We start from the raw sequence: 24,013 nt of genomic DNA, 5'->3' as shown, positions 1-24,013 counted from the left end.
GATGGATCAGTTGGATTGATAGATTTGGAGATGGCAGGGTAGGTTTGAACAGGGGCTTCGTGAACGCCCCGCTTTAGCAGCTACAGTAGAGGTGGAGCCCTTGATGGGCCCCTTGTGTCTGCAGCTCGGCAGACTAAGATTCATAATTAATGTGAAAGGATGAACGGATGTGTGGGTGAAAGGATGAGTGAGTGGAAGTGTGGCTGGCTAGATGGATGAATGAATGAGTGACCGGGATGGTTGAGTGACAGGGTTGGTGGATGGACAGTTGTTATAATGAAGAAAAGGGTGAATGAGTGGATGGGTTACAGGGTGTAAGGATTAGAGAGCGAAAGGATGGATGAGTGTAAAGGATAAATGGATGGATGAGTGGAAGGATGGATTGATGGATGGGCCGAAGGGTGGGTGGAAGGATGAGTGAAAGGGAGGGTGGATAGATGAGTGAAATGAAGGGTGTATGGATGAGAGAAAGGATGGATGGTTGAAATGGATAGGTTTGGAGATGAATGGGTAGGTTTGGCTATGGATGAGCGGATGGACTGACTGATGAACAGATGGATGAACAGATTGGTGAAAGGCTAATGGATAAAAGAATGAATGGGTGCCAATGTAAAGGTGAAAGACTAGATATCAGTGGGTGAAAGGATGAATGGATAGATGCTTAGATGGAAGAGACAAGAGAGCTATTCTGTCGAGGATTCCAAAAACTTTTTTCGCTTGCTTGGTGTCATAAGAACTTTGGATCAACGTGGGGGGTATTTTAATTTTCTAGTTACTCACTTGGCCTACACTATGCTCCTTTCTCTACCTTGGGATTATCAGGTAAGCGTGGTGCTGTATGCCAGCGCGTTCTTACTAGCCCGCTAGTATTTGGTCTCATAAAGGCCACATTGCCATAGAAATTCCTGGCACTGATCAAAACTACTTTGTAAAAGAGCAGAATGCTGTGACACACAATGAAGCAAGCTCACAGATAGGAAGAGATAGCATTTTATTAAAAACAAAAGGTCTTGGTTAACTCATATTTAATTAGGGGCTCAAATGTTAAAGTCACAAAAGTGCACCCATGATATATGTCCTAGTATTAATGCAGATTTACGTTTTTCATGAATTCACATGAATTTCCTTAAGTAGGCCAGGAAACCGTAGTCCTAGGAAATATTTGTGAATTGCATCTTAGCATGAGCAAATATGAATATGCCCCAGTGGAAATCTGTTGAGTGTTTACAAGTTCACTTTTTCTCCAACCACATTTTTCCCAGCCCTGGAAGAAACTTTACTTCTGCCATTGTCAGGGGTAAATTGCCGACCTTTCTTAGTATGGGAAAAGATTAGAGAAGAGCTGGTGAAAAACTCCAAAATTCAAATCCTTCTATAGTATTAGCCTGACATAACCAGAGAGGCTATTATCAGAGCTCTTCTATAAAGAGATTGCAGCCATTATTTGACGGCGCACTACATGGCACCAAAGGGACAAGTGCATTTTGTTACAGGACATGTAGATTTATGAAGCTACTTGTCCCATGGACAAGTACATATTTCATTAAATTCCACACCCCTGTACCGAGGCCCAAGATGGCTGCCAACACTTCCTGGTTTGGAGTGTTGACAGACAGTTGACATCCAATCAGCATGCAGCTCATGCTCCTAATTGTACGGATTTCCGTACGCGTGCTGTACTTCGTCTCTAGGTATTGCTATGATTTTACTTTTGATTTTCTCAGGAACTACTGAATGGATTCACACCATTTAACAAAAAGTACAATCTGCGAACCGAACTCTACCTCTCTGCCAAATTTGGAGTAATTCCGTTTAGCCGTTCGGTCTGTAGCCCTGGCTAAAGGTCCCTAAGGAAAATTGCATGGAGAAAACAGGTTTTGGGACCCCCTCTTTTCTCAGCCCCCACTTGACGAATCACCCCCAAACTTTCAGGGAAGGAGCGGAGCAGGCCATTTTCCTGGAGAAACTCTTGAAGATTCGTCCACCGGCGCGAAAGTCTTTCCAAATAGAATGTTGTGGATCTCCTAGGTAATATATATATTTTTGCTGTATCGCAAACGCCGGCTGGCAGAGGAGTTGCTGCAATATATTATATATATATATATATATATTCACTGAAAAAACCATAGGTTATAGACCATATATAGTTAGGGATTAGCATTTAAAAAACCTTATTTTATTTGCACAAAACCATTGAAATTCCATATATAGTTAGTTGCACTAACTATATATCGCGGACCCGCAATCCACTGCTAATGATGTCACATATTACTCATTCATGACATGGTCAGTGACATCACTGATGACATCTCAAATGACATCACTGATGACATCACTGATGACAACACCCAGTGACTGTATGTTTCTGTAAAGTTAAAATATGTCTTGCATGACTGACTAGGTGTGTGAGTAACTCCATGGATGTGTGACAGTCTGTGAGTGCCTGTTTACACTGAGTGTATCTAAGGTTATATTAGAGTCTGAAGATGTATTATCACATAAATGATATCATCAGTGATGTAATCAGTAATGTCAAATGAGATGTCAGTGATGTCATCAGTGATGTCATTTGAGATGTCATCAGTGATGTCATTTGAGATGTCATCAGTGATGTCATCAGTGATGTCACTGACCATGTCATGAATGATGTAATATGTGACATCATTAGCAGTGGATTGCGGGTCCGCGATATATAGTTAGTGCAACTAACTATATATGGAATTTCAATGGTTTTGTGCAAATAAAATAAGGTTTTGTAAATGCAAATTCCTAACTATATATGGTCTATAACCTATGGTTTTTTCTGTGAATTTCATTGGTTTTTTAAAAGCTAATATCTATAGCTGTAAAATATATTCTTTATTAAGTGACGTATCACGTAGCCCGTGAGACGCCTCATGATGCATCGCATAACCGTGACGTATCGTCTCTGCAGCGCAAACCAAACCCAAAACGTAAGCGCGCCAGAACACGCTTAAAGATATATATATATATTTTTTACCTTAATTAGACAAAATCCACACGTGCACATATCACAAACGTTACGCTGCCGGTTAGCTGCCCGGTTAACGTACCAGGAAGCACCTTTACCGCGAAAAATCGCAATTTTTTTTTCTTTTGACCCGCAAGGAACTTTAATAGCCCCCTCATCAATCCTAGGGGTTCAGGAGGGGTCTGCCTTACCCCTTTCATTCATTTACACCTTTTTTTTTTCCACCTCTTGTCTCTCGATCCTACCGAGAGACAAGATGGCGGCCGCTCCGGACTGTTTACAATGTTGACAGCCAATCAGCTACTCCTCAGACTCCCGTTACACTGCCGGTTAGCTTCCCGGTTAGCTTCCCGGTTAGCTGCCCAGTTAGCTGCCCGGTTCGCGTACCAAGACGCGTCTCTACGGCGAAAAAATCGGATTTTTTTTTTTTTTTTTTGCCCCGCGTGGCTTTATAATATCCCCCTCATCAATCCTATGGGGTCAGAAGGGGTCTACCTTGCCCTCTTTCCTTCATTTCCCCCTTTGTTTTGGTCTCCTCTTGTCTCTCGATCCTACCGAGAGACAAGATGGCGGCCGCTCCGGACTGTTTACAATGTTGACAGCCAATCAGCTACTCCTCAGACTCCCGTTACACTGCCGGTTAGCTTCCCGGTTAGCTGCCCGGTTAGCTGCCCGGTTAGCTGCCCGGTTCGCGTACCAAGACGCGTCTCTACGGCGAAAAAAATCGGATTTTTTTTTTGGGCCCCGCGTGGCTCTATAATATCCCCCTCATCAATCCTAGGGGGTCAGAAGGGGTCTACCTTGCCCCCTTTCCTTCATTTTCCCCTTTGTTTTGGCCTCCTCTTGTCTCTCGATCCTACCGAGAGACAAGATGGCGGCCGCTCCGGACTGTTTAGAATGTTGACAGACACCGGAGAGCCAATCAGCTTCGCTTCGCAAAGTTCCGATACGCGAAAAGTTCGCGAACCGGAGCGCTACCCGGAGCGCTGTTACAGATATATATCTTGTTTTAAACGTTAATTTCTCAAAATCCACTGAAGCACATATATTGAGACCTAGCAAAGGCACATCGGGCTAACAGTCCCTACAATTTTGCCAAGTTTCGTGGAAATCCATTCAGCCGTTCGGGCTAAAAGTGAGGCCAACCGCCCTATGGAAATTAACATGGGAAAAACGCGTTTTGGGACCTCCCTTTTTTCTCGGCCCCCCCTTGACGACCCCCCCCCAAATTTCCAGGAGCTGCTCAGAAACAAAATGTGCAATTTTCCTGAAAATTTCAGCCAATTCCGTCCACAAACGCCAAAGTTATTAGGCATAGAATTTTCAAAAGTTCCATAGAGAAAAAATCCTAACTATATATACCTACTGGCTATCGCCAGTAGGTAATATATATATATATATATATATATATATATTTTGGAAAATCGTCACACTGAAGACTGCCACTGCAAACATCCAAAATGACGAGGAGTGAACAAAATAGTTGCTGGTGCAAACAAGTGGTTTTTATTTCATGATTGCCAGCGCTGCCGCCATGACGCGTTTCGCCTCCAAGGAGGCTTGATCACATGATATATATCTTAAGTTAAGATCTGGTCTTATTACCATACCTAACTATAAGTTGACTTTAGCCACCATTGTTTCTTTTTTTAAATGAATATGTACATATAAAACAAGCATTTGCAATGCAATAGGTCTCGCATTAACGCAAGTTTGAGCCATTGACATTGAAATGACAATGCCTTTTATTTTGGTTTTAAAAACATAAATAACAAGTAATAATGGACTGGCAAAGTAGAACCCAAAAACGATAATTAGACTTTTCGAAGATGGCAATGTAATTAATTACAAGGAGGAAGAACATTAGAAAAAGAAACAAATAAGAATGCAAGGGCAAAGTAACAAAATGGTAATTAAAGACATCCGGATCACAGAAGAGGTCACAAAAGTAAAAGTGAAACTGATAGTACTTTTAGTTTTTGTGATAAATAAATGATAGCGTTTTGCACGACCTGTTTGTGATCATGTTTGCCTATATTTTGCATTTTATATGTAAATTTGTATTCCTATTGTGTGCAAAACAGCTAAAGTTCATGAATGTAGATGATGCTAAGCAGATAAATAATATTACAGAAGGTATATAGCAGGGATGTTGTAATTAGAGCACTTTTCTTAGTGATGAGATGTATGAGGCATTAAGCGCTCCTGCTAAAGAGAGCATTACATTTACACAAGAACTGTATGTGGCATTGCTCATGTATTGCCGAATATAACATGAACCTTAAAGATAACATATATGCACCATAGTAGCAATATTACCAAGTACACTATTAACCTTAGAAATGGCTAGTATGAAAAATATCATAGGTAGTGGCCATTAGACTATTTCTATTAACGATGACATATACAGGATACATGAGAAGTAGTGTCCACAACATTCATATTGACAAATAACATATATGGAGGATAACATAGGAAGCATGGGCAGTAGACCGCTACCCTTACAGGTAGCATGTGTGGAAGATAGCCCAGTGAATTGTTGAGTAGCCTTTGACTGTGTATAAGTCTGCCTCTGCGTATGTTTGTTTGTGAAAACCTGTGTCTATCTCTTTGTGCATGACCGCAGGTACCTACGCGGACAACCCTCCTTGCAAATAGGATGTATGGAGCATAACAGAGGAAGCATGGCCAGTAGACCACTACCCTTACAGGTAGCATGTGTGGAAAATAGCCCAGTGAATTGTTGAGTAGCCTGTGAGTGTGTATAAGTCTGCCTCTGCGTATGTTTGTTTGTCACAGCCTGTGTCTCCCTCTTTGTCCATGTTCGCAGGTAGTGCCAAGTGGACAACCACACGTGCAAATAGCAGGTATAGAGCATAACAGAGGAAGCATGGTCAGTAGACCACTACCCTTACAGGTAGCATGTGTGGAAGATAGCCCAGTGAATTCTTGAGTAGCCTGTGAGTGTGTATAAGTCTGCTTCTGTGTATGTTTGTTTGTGAAAGCCTGTGTCTCTGTCTTTGTGCCTGGTTGCTCGTACCTGCCCAGATACATGCCAGTACATTTAGTAGCCACTGTATGTCCTTTTTTATAGTACCGCATATACTCAGGACAACACGCAAACACGGACCTAATGTAGTGGACATTAAAACGAATCTCAGGAAAAGTAACCTGAAAACGCTTATAACGCACTGACAGAGGCCCCCACAGCAACATCCTTTTTAAGTGCAGTAATCGCATGTGCAAAACACATAGTGTTTGTCATAAAAAGTGCTCCCATGTGTATGTAAGTCACAGCATGCCTCACCCTGTAGCTAGAACGGGAAGACCCCATTCATGAAGCATGACATCAAATGAATACTTGGTGTGTGAGGGGTATCTTACAAAAGTATGGCTGTTTTGGAACATTGTACTTGTGTACAGGCCTGTGGGTACATTTATATTTCAGACTCTGTGTTAGTGCTTGTGTTTCTTGGTTTGTAGCTGAACATAGAATATGAGAGTACGCTGGGGGCTTCAGTATAACTTCCTGTTTGTGAGTGTGTCTTTGTACATACATTGTGATCAGTGTATGCATCACTGCGTGTTCATCTACTTGTTTCAGTATACATCACTAGTCCAGGACAGCTGCAAGTACGTAATTGGAAAACATGCATTCTTCCTGCTTGTATATCACTCCTCCTACCATTATACTCTGTGCAGACAGCCAACTACAGTTTAATCCCTTGAAGCACACCGTTCACCCAAAAAAAGTCCGTAATTGCTAAATACACAAAAGTCTAATTTACAAGTAAATGGTGTTTTAAATATCACTTAAGTAATGCAGTACACCTGCAAGTACGTAATTGGTAAACGCGCGCATCCATAAGAAAAGCCTAAGGAGACAAGTGAATTGTTTTCGGGGGAGGAAGGTAAATTCGAACAATCATAGACAAAGTGCCCGGGAGAGGGACTGAAAACATAGGGAAACTTGCACAAGTGCTACCATTGCCTACGTAACATTGGTTCTTCTGCCTAAGCATCTAGCATATATTGCAGTATTATTACTCTAATTGATCTGTCTTTTCTCTTGTAACCTACACACTTGCAATGTGCACTTTTTGATACCCCATGTATTTTGTTTACTGACAACTTTCGCTTTTACTTTATGTAAGTTAACGTCTGCTTTTGTAATCTAACGTGTTATGTTCTCCTCATGTATCAGTTCTGTTCCTAGTGTGAAGAGCTCTGACGCCTCGGGGTAAAGTCCGTAGTACATAAAAAAGCATAAATAAATAAATAAAGTAATTGGTAAACATGGGCATTCTCCCAGCTTGTATCTCACTCCTACCATTGTACTTCTCTGTATCGATAAAGACACACGCGTGTGCGCTACAGTAAGGCGTGTCATTTCTATTACTGTTCCTTAAAGCACGCCGTTCAACATTTTTTTTTTTTTAAACCCGTAATTGCGAAACACACACGCGCGCGCTACAGCAAGGGGTGTAATTGCTCTCATGTATTTTGTTTACTCACAACTATCACTTTTACCTTATGTAAGTTAACGTCTGCTTTTGTAATATGTTCACGTGTTATGTTCTCCTCATGTATCAGTTCTGTTCCTAGTGTGAAGCGCTCTGACGCCTCGGGGTAAAGTCCGAAGTACATAAAAATGCATAAATAAATAAATGAAGTAATTGGTAAACATGCGCATTCTCCCAGCTTGTATCTCACTCCTGCCATTGTACTTCTAGCCCGTAATTGCGAAACACACGCGCGCGCTACAGCAAGGCGTGTCATTGCTCTCACGTATTTTGTTTACTCACAACTATCACTTTTACCTTATGTAAGTTAGCGTCTGCTTTTTTAATATGTTCACGTGATATGTTCTCCTCATGTATCAGTTCTGTTCCTAGTGTGAAGCGCTCTGACGCCTCGGTAAAGTCCGTAGTACATAAAAATGCATAAATAAATAAATAAAGTAATTGGTAAACATGCGCATTCTTCCAGCTTGTATCTCACTCCCACCATTGTACTTCTCTGTATCGTTAAAGACACACGCGTGCGCGCTACAGCAAGGCGTGTCATTTCGAAGCCCGTAATTGCTAAACACATGCGCGCGCGCTACAGCAAGGCGTGTCATTTCTCTTACCATGCCCGTAGCTCTGTTGCTCCTCCTACGGCCTATTGGTGTCGGTTACGAGCTTCATGCACGTAATAGACACCAATAGGCCATGGGAGGAGCAATGCTCGCGGAAAAAGCCAATAGAATTAAGTCTTTCATTATGGAAACAACGCCAAGGCCAATGAAGTAACAGTAAACAAAAAAGGACACGCACGAGCATTTTACTGTGAAAAGTGGCTCTGAAAACCCCTTTTTTTGTTTACAAAATGCCTCGCGCGAAGCACTGCTACGCAGTGCAACGCTAGGCGCGAGACCTAAAAATAAAGGTTAAAGTGATGTTATAGTACGTTGCCAGAGCACTATGCCGAATATGCAGATTTCCACGTGATGGACCTTTTCAGATGCCTAAGAAGTAAAGGAGAGTTAAAATTTTCCATTATTTATATTTACAATGTAGCCCATTTGGCTATACAGTGAGGACCCAAAAGTCGGTAAATGGGATTAAATGTAGGTTTATTACAAATTCAAAGCCAAACTGATGTATACAAGTCTCAAGAATATATTGTACAAATATAGAATCACTACTGGTAGTCCAAATCGTCTGGCAAAGTTTAACCTCAATAGCTTAAAGTATAAAAGGAATTCAGTGACAGCAATGTCGAAACTGCAACTTTATAGCTGGGTAACACGATACGAGTCTCTGCATCGGTTCAACATCGAATCAACTGTATTTGCTATCTGGTGCCAGTATGCAGAGGGTTACTGGTACTTTAAGGCTTGGACCTTTCCTCTGCCTGCAGTTCAGAGATGCGGAAGAGGGACAGACATGGGAATGCGGTATCCTCATCACTCCTGCCAGTTTGTTTACATGCTGTACAACACAACATTGACCGGAAAGGTTGTTATTGATTCCTCATATATGAGCTTAGACCAACAAATTTAAGTTCATGTGATTTATTTCACATAATTTGTGACTCATTTCATGCACATGTCGATTAGAACAATCATTAATGTCATAAGGTGGATAGCACAACATTCAGTATACCATGCTTATGAGAATATAACACAATTCAACATTACAACGAAAAAACATCAATGATAAACATGTGAAAAGACCTACACGTCAATACAATAATAAGTGTCCTACAAGTGTCCTACACATAATCAGTCCATATATATATATATTTTTAATACACTTTATTTTTTCAAATAAAGGATAACGTTTACATTGCATTACACAAAGGCTCTTGACATCTTACACAAATAGATCCTGTCATTTGGTAATATTAAAGTGGATAACATGTCGACCAGTGCAGTGTCTATAGCTATCAATTGTCAGTATCTGCCTTCCCCCCCATATCACCCACAAACCCGCTACAAGCCGTAATACTAAGGCAGTCCATGCATTACAAACATTCTAAACAGTGGCGCAGATATTTTAAACAGTGTGTCCAGTATCCATCACTCAGCCCTCTCCTTCCGGCACTATGCCATTCTCTACCTGTGTAACTGCAGCCTGCTTGGTAGCACCCATATATACCCGGAGTGGCCCCCATATGTCTTTGGGTCGGGGTATCGATGGAATAAGACTGGCGTACAATTCTGCATTCGTGTTGCAATACACTAAGCTGTTCAGCCAATCTTGTAGTTTGGGGGCTGATTTCCTGCCCCAGTGAATGGCAACCTCCCTTTTTGCTAGTAATAGAGCCAGAGTCGCCAGCCTCCTCACTTTCTTGGGAATCTGAACTGTGTAGCCCATAAGAGCGATTTCAGGAAGGGGGACAAGTGGTATCCCAATTATTTTCCCTAGGGTCTCGTGCACCGCCGCCCAGTAGGACTGTAGGCAAGGACAGGTCCAGGCCACATGTAGAAAGTCAGCATGTGGGGATAAGCATTTTAAACAATTGTGTGACTTAATAGCGTCAATCTTGTGGGCCTTGGCTGGTGTAAAATAGGCTCGGCTGAGAAATTTCAAATGTAACAACTTATGGCGACTGTTAAGCGACGTCTCGGGTGACCCTGCAGCACTCCTCCCACTGCTTATCTGTGATCTCTCCACCCGTATCTGTTTCCCATTCCTGCCTAATCTTGGAGTCTTCTACAGGGAGCATCTGGGCCCATGCCTTGTACATTTTGGAAACGAGGTGTGCACCACTCGTATTCTCCACAACTAAACTAAGCAGGGGAAACGAGTCCGGTTCGACCGGATAGAAGGGGAATGTTGCATGCAATGCGGATTTCATTCTGCTCATTAAGAAGCGGGACATGAAGCTGCAGTCAGTGAACCTGTCATCTTCGTCAATGGAAAAAATATGGCCCCGGGTAATAAGTCGCCCATCTTCTCAATGTTGGCTGCCGTGAGCGCGCGCTGTACTATTCCTTCCCCAGTGAGTATGATAATTAGTCCATATTTGACACATAAATCACAGGCGGACCATTGAAAGTTCCAGCTGTCCTGCCTGTGTATGGGGCAAAGGGCTACACAGTTATCATGAGAGTTGTCTGCCCACTGGGAAAGAATTTTCTTTTGACCAATTCCCATCCAGCAACCCCAAAGCTCATTCGCCTTTGCCCAGATGTCAATGCGTTTCAAACCCTGATTGATTCTAGGGTTTTCCGCAGGACTCGGACTGGGGATCAGTGACTAAAAAACAAAAAATTAAAAGCGTGCAGTCAATAAAGTTGGAGACCCCTGTTTTTAGGTTACAAGAGTGTGATCATTTCCAGTTCAAAAGTACCTGTTATTATGGAAACCTAGACGTTTGTGTGTTGTAACGCCAGTGGTGTGCTTGTTTGTTATTTGTTTGTTATTTACAAAAGCTGTGGGAACAAGAGTCAATCTTAGAAACTCAGCAATTGAGGGGTGTGGTACACTAGGGATAATTGGAACCGCTATGAATGAAAGGATTGTACTATTCCGTGTTTCCGGGATTATATACAGTGTCCATATTGTCAAACCAATGGGGGGGATCTTTGGGTAAACTCTCCTGCATCTCTACTGGACCTTTCTCCCTTCTCCTCTTCACCATACCCCCTACCCTCTCCTCTCTACTCTTCACCTCTTTCCTGCTATTGACTTTTGCCCTCACCCGTCCTTGCTCATAGTTCCCACCCTGTCTATCCACTGGACTTTCTTCTGTGAACTAGCTATCTGACTGATGCCCAATGGAGCTACCTGTTTAGCTATTGGGGTGATGGGCTGTGGATTCCCTCCTCAGACACCACCTACCCAGTCGGTCTTTGGGCAGACTTCCTTTCGTCTCTACTGCCATCTTTTCATCTCTCCTGCCATCTTTTCCCTCATCCTCCCCCTTCACACTCCCCCCTCATCTCTATTTGTCTCACCTTTCTTTCCTCTCCCAATTTGTTGCTTAATTTTTGACGTAATGTGTATTTGTTTTCATTCTCTGTAACACTGTGTAGCCTAATATAAAGTGCTCTGTTATCTACGGGTATAGCCAGCACTATATATAACTCATAAATAATGTTCCTCTGAACTTCTGTTGGACCTTTCAAGATGCCCAGGGGTGTCAAAACTGTTTGTACTCACCTCGATGCACGAGCAACCTTGGCCGATGCCCGGTGGAGCTGTCACAGGCAGCTAAGTTGGAGGCTGGCCCTGGTTTCACCCCCTTGGCCGTCACCTACCCAGTCGGACATCTGACATTGTTTTCCTTGTTTCCCCCATTGTGTATTCCCTCCCTCCCTCGCCCTCCCCCTGTGACTCTGATTTAAGTGATGTAACTATGTACCTGTAACTCGCTGTAACTCATGTAAAGCGCTCTGATACCTCCGGGTCTAGCCAGCGCTATATGAAACTTTTTAAATAAAACAAAATAAATAAATGCAGAACATAAGGAATGCAATCTGATGATCAGTATATGGTTTCCTGGCCTTTTGCCTATACATGAGTATAGCCAGTGTTCCTAAACTAAGCCTAAACGAAATAGTGTTGGTTAGAAAACCTTAATTAGATCCAGTAAAGCAGGAAGGTGTCAGCATTGCAAAAACTTCCGTAGAAGCTCTCCAAATTCAATAGTATTGTTTAGCATAATTAAATTTTCACACAACATTCGAGAAGAGCACATCATGTCTCATTACTTTTCCACCATCTCACAGTAGAACTTGTATGTTTCATTCGATACTCCCATCTCTTCGTCTGAACCTCAGGACGTCCTTGGATTCCTCCTGTCTCCTGATATTAACTTGAATCCTCCCTTTGTTCATTAGCGCCTCTTACATTTGCCAAAAGTTCTCCTCCTGAGCCTCACTATCTCTCATACACAATATGCCTTTCACTAACTATAAGATCATACAGATGCAACTGCAAAGAAGAAGACAACATTGCAACCGAACAACCTTCGTGTTCGAGGTTAAACATTAGAGTCCAAATGTTTAAGGCCCTTGGTCAAGTAAAGGTAGTAAAACACTTGCACATTTAAAGGCATGACTATGGATACATATACCGTTATAAAATACATGCGTGGTGCTATTGAAATGAGTACATGAGTACACATAGAGTCAATAAAATTACTCAAACTATACAAATGCAGATATATATAGGGAAACTGTAATGTGATATCACTAAAAGATAACATTAGTATGCACACTCATGTAAATGTCTGAATCATACAGTGAATGCATCTTCAATATTTCAGTCAAGTGCATCACTTTACATTAATGATATTAAAGTGCACAAATATATGGTTCTACCCATCTCAAATAAGACTTTTTGAACAGTGGCTCCAAAGGGTTCCAGGCTGGTTGAGCTCCACTTTCTTTCTGAGGATGTATGAGAGAAAACTAAAAATATCTTTAGGTGTCATATTGTCGTGCTGCCTCACACCTGACTTTAAAGTATGGTCTATTTCTAGACTGCAGTTTCCCACCTCAAAGCTGCTGGGCTCTGTTTGATTACTTTCATATGTATGAGTTAGGAGGCAGGGACAAGTTAGTTCAGTATGAGTTAAAATGTTCATTTGTTACCCAGGACAGTTGTCATGCAAACCATTCTAAGTTAACCTCTTCCCTGCGGTGCACATTCTGCTGCAGTGCAGCGGAATTTGACGCGTGCGCAGATCGGACAACCCCCGGCCGTCCGCCGCACATGCCCACCTTCCGACGCATGGAAGCGGCTAAGGCTGTAAGGTGTTCACAGGCTAAGTGATTTTAAGTAATACTCAGGCCTAGTTTCAGACTTCACTTTGCATATTTTCACAAGTTCCTCACTATACCAGAAATCTTTCTCTGGGTTAACCTGATATACTGCTTGAGCTGTAGCACTTGTTTGTCATATCTGGAAGTTGCCTTTGTAAGGTCAACTGTCACAGGCTGAGAGCCAGAGGCTACACCTGTGTCAGACATGACTGCTAGTGAGGTGCAAGTGGTGCACTTACCTACACTAAGTGTTTTCCTACTGTACCTTGCTAGTGAGTTGTAGGCAGGGTGTGCTACTCCCTTTAATCTACAACTACTAAGTTCGGTAGAATTTAAATATGCTAAGCTTTTGTTTATATGTACCTAAGGTACTTTATGTGATCTTTCAAATTGATACAAAGATTGCAATGGTAAAACAACAGCAATCTCAAATCCGCACCACTGCACACCAATGTGAGAAGTTGGCCTGATGTATGATGTTTCCAATTCTGGAACCACCCACCTTGTATCAGTCCAAACAATCCCTTAAGGTGTCTGGTTGTAAGTCAACCTTATAGACAAGCTATCCTAGTAGTAGCATGGACTAAGCAGCCTTAAAGGCTAAACTCAAGAGGTCGTGTTAAGCGAGCTGTTTTACCAATCACAATCCTGTAATATCAAATGAAAGGACACCACACAAGTATATATTATAAAAATATATGTGTTTATTACTAAAATAATCCCCAGTACTCTTTATGAGCAAAGGGGCACAAGCGTTTAAACAAAAGCACAGTATAACATATGAAGGTTGCACAATTATGGATGAGCGCGGGTGGCCACTCAAACCATATATTAAGAAAGTGGTATAAGAGATACCAATCGAACAGTGATTAGGCCTAGGGCCTAGAAAATCGCTGGGAGCAGTCGGGACAAGCAATGCTGAAGTCGGGAAAAGCCCGCGTGATTCGGGTGCAGCGCTTAAAGCACACGCATGCACCAATGCAAAGTCAATGGTGCGTAAATGTAATACAAATAGAGTTTAAGGATACTTCCGCTGAACCTAGAAGGACAAAACTTTAGACACAGACCCTAGAGGTGTGTACCAGTGTGGGAACACCGGCGTTGCTGAGTTACCTCACCCACAGGAAGCGGGTTCATAGGGTCGAAGTGGCGCCGGGTTTCGTCACGCAGGTTGTAGGTGCTTGAAGCTGAAGATGCTGCAGGCGATGTGAAGGAGAAGTGTCCGGTGTGATCCAAGGGTGGATTAGAGTCGTAAAGTACCTGAAAGCAGAGGGGACAGAGTCTGGGTCACTCAGCAGTGAGCAGGGTGGAACCAGGACGGAACCAGGCAATGTCGGGCGCAATCAGGTGGTTGTCAAGGAGCTTCTCTCCGCTGCCACATGGGCTCTGGGGCATCTGCGATGTCCAGGAGTGGGTCACAGGCTGTCTCACGCAGGCTCTCACCGTCGGCGCTGTCGGCTTCAAGATCGAAGCAAACAACACTTGGCAAGAGCAATCCTTGCGGGATTGGAAGATTGCTTCTCACTCGGACCAGGAGGGTCAGAGCGGGTGCTCCTTTTCAGAGGAGCGGGTGCAAATCTGGAGCAACCAGAATCACAAGTCGTATTTTGGTTTTCGTCAGCACAGGGGCCACAAGCCAGCTGGCAAGTGACCGGGCTAACGCGTTGAGCCAAAGAAAGCAGAAGGGCCACACACAGCACTCGTCGAGTGTAGAGGGGTGAGCTTCAGTGCAAAAGTGGCTCACGGCTGGGGCTTCTCAAACCCCGGTGTACAGCTTCGAGGGTCACTCGTGGGCTGCACGGTCAGCGTCTCATGGTCATTTCAAGATGGCGTGCCCCACGCTTCCGGTCGCCTCCACGGGTCTCAGCTCTGCAGGGACTGTGCATCGGGCTGTAAGAAGGCAGGCAGGCTTGATCTCGTTGATCTCTGTTGCTCGAGTTCCGGCGGGAACTGCAACGAAGTAGATGTCGAGGTGCTGGGTGGTGCCTGTTTGCACAGGGTGGTCACTCCTTGACCACAAGGGAGATTCTTCAGTCTTCTACGTCGAGTAGGATGTCGAAGGGTCCAGAGTTTCATTTCAAATGTTTCATCAGGATAATCTGATTGCGTTGGCACTGCTCCCATTCTATACCAATCTAGGGGCTGGATTACCTGCTAGGTCCCCTCCTATGGGTGGGACCCAGGAAGGGGGTGGATACACCCCTTTCCCTTTGATCCAGGCTGCGCTGGGACTGGGGCCGGTGTGCCCCAGAACCGGTTTGGCCGGATTATGCAAGGGGCAGCCTTGTGCTCCCCAGGCAGTGTCTGGTTTCTTTCAAACCTCCCTGCTACAATCCACTATCTCCTGTCTGGGGTGGTGTAACACCTCCCTGCGACAGGAAAGCCTTTGTCCAGGCCTCCTCTGCTGAGTTTCGGTCAGCAGCAGGAGGTCAGACTTGTGTCTGTGGCAGAGCATCCATTTTGTGGATCTGAGGCTCTTTTAAAATCAACAGTGTTTTAGCAAAGTAACATTTCGTCTCCCTCTAGAGGGGTGGAATGCTACCCCCGTCGCCAGGACTGGCAAGAGGGTAGTATTCCAAATCGTATGACACCTTACATGACATGTTTTGATAAAGCCAAACCAAAGGTAACATATAACCACGAGGTTTATAATGCACTTAAGAGTATATGGTATGGCATTATCCCGGAACAGCTTAGGGAATTGGTCCCGACAGCTGCAGACAGGCTTAGCTCATGCTAGAGCACCATCCCACATAAAACCAAGCACTCTGCCTCCAGGATTGTTAAGGCCTGCCATTGGAGTGGCTTATAGGTGTATATGTGTCCCGTTAGGTTTAGATATAGGCATACTATATCTAAGCAAGGGGTGATTACACCACCTTACCCCAGCTGAGTGATCAGCCAGTTGTGTCAATTTTGGATAGCCAGCCAGGGGTGGCAAAAGATATGCTGCAGCCCCTGGTAGGCCTTGGATGCACCTATGCCCTGGGCATCTATAGTGCTGTGTACAGGGGCTGATAAGGTGACCCAAGCCAATTTAGTTATGCACGTAGGGTACATGGAATCCATTTTACAGAGAGAGCAGATAACCTGGGGCCCTGATTAGCAGGGAGCCAGGCCAACTAAGTCGAAAACCAGCTAAACACAAGGCAAAAAATCTGGGGTAACCATAGTCAGGTAGCCACCTTCCTACACCCCCAGTGAAGAAGGCCACCAGTCTTTTGACCACAGATCTTGACTGCCTCCAAAGACCATAATTTCGGTCTTTTCACCGTTCAGCTGTAAAAAGTTACGCACCATCCACTGGGAGACTGCCTCCATACATGCTCTAAAAGTGGAGGGAGCCTATTGGCTGAGCCAGTTCCTGGCAACTTTTCATACTTCCGGTAGGAGGAGGTGAGCGTTCTAGCGCTCGTACCTTCCTCCCTTCATAACCGGATGCAGGGGGTGACGCGCGCTGGACGCGCTGAGGTTTGCCTGCCTGGTGGTTATTTTTAATGGTCTTTGTCTCCTACTCTGTTACATTAGCTGATTACTAGCTTGCAGATTTTTAACGCTACTCACCCTTTTTGCTGCCTAATTTTCTTCTAGACTCCCCGGTCCACTGCGAGCAGAGCTCGATTGTTGTTGAGGGAGCCTATTGGCTGAGCCAGTTCCTGGTAACGTTTCATACTTCCGGTAGGAGGAGGTGAGCGTTCTAGCGCTCGTACCTTCCTCCCATCATAACCCAATGCAGGGGGCACTGCGCAGCAGACGCGCGCAGCGGGCGCGCCGGTGGCGCGCCAAATGCAAGCCAGTTTGCGCCCGACCGGGACCAGGGGCCTTCCACCCTGCCCAACGCACCCTGATCTACACTTACTCAGCAGAGGAGCTTATATCTCTGCAAGGTCATGAGCCCATTGCCAAACATCTTCTTGTTTCTCTCGAGCACTATGGAATATTGCAACACTCATGCCCCCCCCTGACCCTGATGGGCTTCGCCCCTGCCACGCCCTACTCTATTCTTGACACTCCTCAGGCTACCTTTTCCTCCAACTGTCATGGCATGGAGCAGAACTATTTGTCTATCTTGTACTTGAACACCCGCTCGCTGGTCAAACATCAGGTGGAGATTTTTTACTTCTTATAAACGGTTAAACCAGATATACTGTTGCTGTCCGAAACATGGCTCACACCTGAGTCTACTCCTGATATCCTGGCAGCCATCCCCGATGGTTACTATATTCTCCAGGCTAACAGGCCTCAGGGGAAAGCTGGGGGTGGAGTTGCTGCCATTATTTCCCATTCCTATAAAGCCAGCTCAATTACAATGTCATCTATTCCATCGGTTGATTTTATACTTTTCAAACTTGATTCGGACATTCTCCCCCTTACATTTGCCCTCTTTTATCGTCCTCCTGGCCAGTCACCGGGTTTCCTCCAGCTATTCGGTAGCATGGTGGCCGAGCTGGCAATCAACCATGCCAAAATTCTCATTATAGGGGATTTTAATTATTGGCCCCACGCTCAGCACGAAAGTGCCCCCTCTAGGGAGTTTACGGATCTGTTAACTGGTCTCAATTTTTTCCAGCATGTCAATGTAGCCACCCATGTCAAGGGCCACATATTGGATCAGGTCTGGTCTTTAAATCAGGATGTGTTAAATTTACAGATCTCCCCATGTGCTTGGTCGGATCATTCCTCTATTTCCTTTTTCTTACCTAAAACTGTTGCTACGAAACTCTGCTCCTCTGATCCTCTCTCGATCCGAAACTGGGGCCGAGTAGATATCCCCTCTCTTTGTCATTCTTTGGCCACTACGACTCAGAGCTCTCTCGGTGCATCCGGCTCATTACTTTCTGTCCATGATCAGGCCGAAAATATCCACACCTGGCTTGCTGAGGCCCGGGACACCTTTGCTCCTCTGAAAAAACTTAAATATAAACGGCTGCACGATGCTCAGCTATTGTTCTCTCAGGAGCTGAAAGACATGAAGCTTGTCCTTCGACAAACCGAACGCAAGTGGAGATTGGACTACTGTCCTCTTAGGAAACTCCCTTTTCTTACTGCTCTAAAAGATTATAAATTAGCCATCCTTGGGGCAAAAACTAAGCATTTTTCCGATAAAATCCTCAACTCTTCCAACAAATCGAAAGACATTTTTTCTATAGTCAATGAACTTGCCAAACCTGACCGTATTACCATCACGCCCTCTTCATCTCAGTCTCTTTGTGACTCCCTTAACAGTTATTTGGTGGATAAGATAGTCAAAATTAAAGCAAGCATTCCCAAGCCTGATCCTAGTTTCAATCCAGGTTGTATTATGGGCAACCCTTCCTCTTTCCTTAACTTCCCTCTGATTACACAAGAGACGTTCTTTTTCCTTCTCAGTAAAGTTCGATCTTGTTCACACTTGGACAGCTGTCCCGCTCACATCACCCGTAAGATCTTTCTTAATCTTCCTGATGTACCTATTTCCTTGCTTAACAACTCTCTCTGCTATGGGGTGGTCCCTAAACCATTCAAATCAGCAGTTGTTGCTCCCATTCTCAAAAAACCTGGGGCGGACCCTGTGGTCTTGAGTAACTTTCGCCCAATATCCTTGCTCCCTTTCTTAGGTAAACTCTTAGAGGCCCATGTTGCCAACTGCCGGGGCTCCTTTGTGGAAAGTTCTCAGTTCTTAGACTCACATCAGGCTGGTTTTAGACCCCAACATTCCACTGAGTCTATTGTCGTGGCAGTCCACGACGAACTTAGAAAGGGGGCGGACCAAAACATCTCTCAGGCCTTGGTGCTCCTGGATTTGTCGGCGGCGTTCGACTCCGTCGACCATGCCATCCTCCTCGAACGGGTCGAGAACGTCGGCGCATCCGGGGCACCCTGCTAAGGTGGCTTGCTTCATTTTTACAAGACCGAAAGCAAGCGGTACGCCTCACTACTTTCATGTCTGAAGCCAAGGGCCTCACTTGTGGGGTCCCCCAGGGCTCTTCCCTTTCCCCGCTGTTATTTAAGCTGTACATTCTTCCCCTCATCTCCGAACTGCGGAAGAGGCCGGTGGCCACCCTTAACTATGTGGATGACCTCCAGCTCATCTTTAATATTGATTCCTCCCCCACTTCCACTGAGAATGTTCAGTCGACTATGATGTTCATTAGCAGTTGGATGAATGCTAACCAGCTCAAACTTAACCCGGATAAGACTGAGCTGGTTCTCACTGGGCCCCCTGGAACCCCCTGGCACTCTAATTTCTGGCCACACTCCCTGGGCGGTGCACCTAGCCCGGTCAACTCAGTCAAGAACCTAGGAGTTACCATCAGTAAGGATCTCTCTATGAGACCTCAAATTAAATCAGTGATGTCGGCATGCTTTTTCAATCTTCGCCGCATCAGAAAAATCAGTAGATTCCTTACCCATGATGTCCAAGTTACACTGGATTTAGTAATTTCTCGGATTGATTACATAAACTCACTGTACATTAGTAATCCTGCTTACCAATCCCATCAACTCCAACTCATTCAAAATCAAGCAGCGAGACTCATCTTTGGACAACCTAGCTCTGCTAAGCCTCTCTTGAAGAGCCTGCACTGGCTCCCTGTGGTCCAGCGCAGCATCTTCAAAGTTGGCTGCTTGATTCACCAGGCCCTCTCTCATCAAGGTCCAGCTTTTCTTGGCTCCCGCCTCCACCGTTACACCCCCTCCCTTGCTCTTCGTTCCTCAGGCTCTAACCTACTGTCTACCAGCTCCTGCAAGCGCAAAAAATTTGGGGGAGTAAGATTCGCCTCGCAAGCTCCCCGTTTCTGGAATGCTCTCCCCCTTCATCTCCGTCTCACCCCCTCCTTTACTTTATTTAGGAGGGTTCTGAAGACTTGGCTATTTTCCCAAGCCTACAATTAATTTCTCTTCCTCGCTGCCCTGTCTTTTGCTCGTCCTGAAAGCGCCAAGAAACCGTTGGTGAACGTGGGCTGTATAAGTTCCTTTATCATATCATATCATATCAGTGATCCCTCAGAACCCTGTATAGGCAGGTGTTGAGATGCCTCCTGGTTCCCATCTGGAACAGCACCTGAAGGACTGCATGGGTTGGGGGCTCGTTGTCACCTATGTACCAGAGATTGCAGAGAGTATTGTTAAGCTACCTGGAGACATGTATTTTGGAAATAGAAGGTCCCCTTCTACAGTTGCCATGAGGGTGAACAACTCCTGGCCCATCTCACCTAAGTTCCGCTACACTAGCCAACAGGACACCCACTGCAAATGAGCCGCTAAATAGTATACCTTTGAAGATGCGGCACCCAGCGCTCCCATACTAGTCGCAGCTTTGCCAAAGCAATGCAGTGGAGCCGATACCCCCCGAAGTAGTTCTCCCAGTAGGATGTCCAGGTCACAAAAGAAGGACCGGGGAGGTACTAGAGAGACATGTGTAAAATAATACAGGAGTTAGGGGAGGATAACCATTTTTGATAAGGCTATTCTCCTCCTTACCACCAGCAAAATGGGCTTCCAGAAACGCACTCGGGGTCACTGTGAGGACAGGGCCCATCCCAGGTTCCCATTGAAGATATTTGTGGTCGAGTGTTATGGGTGTATTCCGTAGTGCCTTACCAACTAAGTGCTGCACCACCTAGCGTCACCTCTCCGGAAGGGACCCCTGGACATAATGGGTAAACAAAGGGTTTGGCCCAGTTAACGTCGAGTCCCACCACAACGAGAACCTCATGGAACATGGCAACCAGAGCGGTGAGATTGGAGCGTGCATCACGGAGGTAGAGCAGCAAGTCGTACGTGTATAGGGATACCACATGTAGGCTGTCAACTAGGGGGAGAGTCCATTTGCGTCCCTCCACACAGAGACGAACAGCGAGCGGCTCCATTGCTATCGCAGAGAGATGGGAGAACAGTGGGCAACCCTGTCTTGTCCCCTCTGCCTACTGAAAAGACCAGTGAAGTGAGCCTCCCAGGCCATTTTGTGTACCGTAGGAGGTGGCTGCCTACCCCCATGCGGGTCAACACTTAGAACAGGTACTTCCACATCAGTGTGTTGAATGCCTTCTCGAGGTCCAGCATGAGGCACACTGCTCAAGTGAACTGAGCTGGATCCTGGTCCTGTACATAGTAAAGGTGCCTGATATTTTGGGAGGTACTCTGACCAGGCACAAAGTAGTTCTGTTCAGGGTGTACAAGTATAGGGAGGACCTGTGTGTGGATTGCTATAGGCTGATAGGAGACCAACAGGGTAAGGTCCCTGTCAGGTTTGTGCAGGGAGACCAGAAGGGATTCGCAGAGGGATGGTGGTAGTTCCCGGTGTTCAAAGCTTCATTTACATTTCCGTTAGGTGGGGTGCAAGGCTCAGGGCAAATACCATGTAATGGCCAAGGGTTTTGTTACGAGCCAGGTCATGGGTGGCCCCTGCTTCACCTTGGCAGTTGTGATGAGGGTGAGCTGCCATCTCAAGAACGGGGAGAGTAGCTTAGTCATGACGGCATCCACCGCTGGGAGTCACGAAGGGGACCATGAGTGGAGTCAGAATCTTCATCCATGGTGAGGATATGTGGTCCTCTCTCCCCATCTGTGGTCTCTGCTCCTTCGCCAAGGGATGCAGCGGCCTGAAGTGCCCTGCATCTACCTGCAATGATTTCCTCCAGACCTGTGGCCTTCGTGGGTGGGGAGACAGTATGAGTACGATCCCGCTGGGCTTGAGCTCTTGTGTCAGGGCAAGGTGGACGAGGGTCCGCAACCCTTGAATCTTCACAGGCAGCAATGAAGTATTTGTCTGCCCAGTCCTAAGCTTCTATAGGGTCAGAATAGAAAATCAAATTGCCATCTACTAGTACCTTGAGATGAGACAGGATCAGCTGAAAGTACATACAGCAACATGCATCAAAGGAAATTGCATTCGCAAACGGTGCGAATCGCAAATTTCGGCCGTTTGCGAATGCAATTCCCATTTTTGGGATGCATTAACATTTTTGTAATTTTCGCAATTTAAGAATTCGCAAAATTGCGATTTCTTAAATTGCGATTGCATTTAACCCCTTACAGGCTATTGACGGAACCGTTCCGTCACGGCTCGAGGGTGAGCTGTGCTCATGACGGAACGGTTCCGTCACGGCCCGGCCGCCGCGCCTGCGCGGCGCTGATTTTGCGCCTGCGCGGCACGTTTAATTGAGCGGGCGGGGCCGTGAGGGAACCTTTCCGTCATGAGCACAGCTCACCCGCGAGCCGTGACGGAACGGTTCTGTCACCAGCGGAGCTCACCCGTGCGCCCCCCCCCGCGACCGTTAGCGCTGCGGCGGAATAGCCGCCGCAGCAAAAGAGTTAGGGAATCTCAAATTGAGATTCCTTAAATGCAATGCATCAAACTCTAAAAATTCGCGAATTCGCAAATAAGGGGAGCAAATTACCATGAAGTTGACCTTCATGGTAATTTGCGAAAACTTTGAAAAATGCACTAAAGTGCATTTTTCAAAGTTCCATTTTACACGCACACATGCCCTTGGGGCATGTGAGTGTGCAAAATGTATTTCTAAGCAGATTTCAGGGGTGCAACAGGGTGTCCTTTGGACACCCCTGCACCCTTGAAATTGCATTCTTAATTTGCGAATTTCTAATGGTGAATTGCAAATTAAGAATGTCTTTCCATTCATTCCTATGGGCCTCTAGGCCCATAGGAATGGATGGGGAAGTATTCCTTAATTGCGATTCTCAATTAGAGAATCGCAATTAAGGAATTTTAAGAAATCGCTATTTTTATAGCGATTTCTTGATGCAATGCAGTTTGCAATTCCTTCATTGCGATTCCTTATTTTTCGCGATTAAGGATTTGCAAAATGCAATATTGATGCATGTGCCCATAAACGTTTTGTTGTTGCAGGTGTTTTTTTTACCCCCGGGAAGGTGGCTTTCTGCCGTTGCACAGCCTCTGTATAGTCTGGGAAGAGCATGGGAGTCTGGTCCTCAATCAATGAATGTTTATTTTCAGTTGCAAGCCCATACAACACATATAATATACAAAAAAATAATTAAAAAAGACAATCTTTATATTCATTCATGAAATATTTCCTTCTGTTTTCACAATAAAAACATTGAAGTTAAAATCAGGTGCCTTCACTTTGTTAGCATTGTAGCAGGCAATACAGTATACCAATAACCGAAACTATATTTGCAAGCCTGCTGCTTCACTTATTTGCCAGACGGCTTCTAAATCGTCACCAAAGCCTAGTGCAATACTAGTACAACAATCTGATCGAAAAATGCTGTGGGCCTTATTTATGAAGGCCTTGCGCCACCGGTGCGTCACTTTTTCCCATGTTAAAAGTGACGCACCGGCAGCGCAAGGCCTTCATAAATAAGCCCCTGTATGTTTCTCTGCAGTTTTTTACACCCAGAGTGATACAAATAAGTCTGATCCAAGCCCTCCTGGATCGGGTCGCTCATAGGCTGGTCAGAAAAATAAAATGTGACTTACATTCTAAAGTTTGTATGAGAAGAGAAAACAGTTTCCTGCTTCTTGGGTACTATGTTCCCAGTTGGAGGTTGAGCTATTCACCAATAGCGTACCCATTCTAAGCTTTACAAGCAATGTACGTGCTGGAGGTGTAACAAACGCTTCCATGTATGATTAACGTTTTGGAGTGGGTTTGGGGGACAGAACCTCATCAACCAGTCCACCCACCTTTGCGCTTTGAATGTTTGCATTGTGTATTGTGTATGCAATGTTTGCATTGTGTATGGTGGCCCAATATTTCTCATTGACAATTCTCCTAGTGCTACTATTGATTGAG

This window comes from Lissotriton vulgaris, chromosome 9, assembly GCF_964263255.1.
Source record: "Lissotriton vulgaris chromosome 9, aLisVul1.2, whole genome shotgun sequence".
NCBI lineage: Eukaryota > Metazoa > Chordata > Amphibia > Caudata > Salamandridae > Lissotriton > Lissotriton vulgaris.
Note: the sequence above shows the minus strand (reverse complement) of the source record.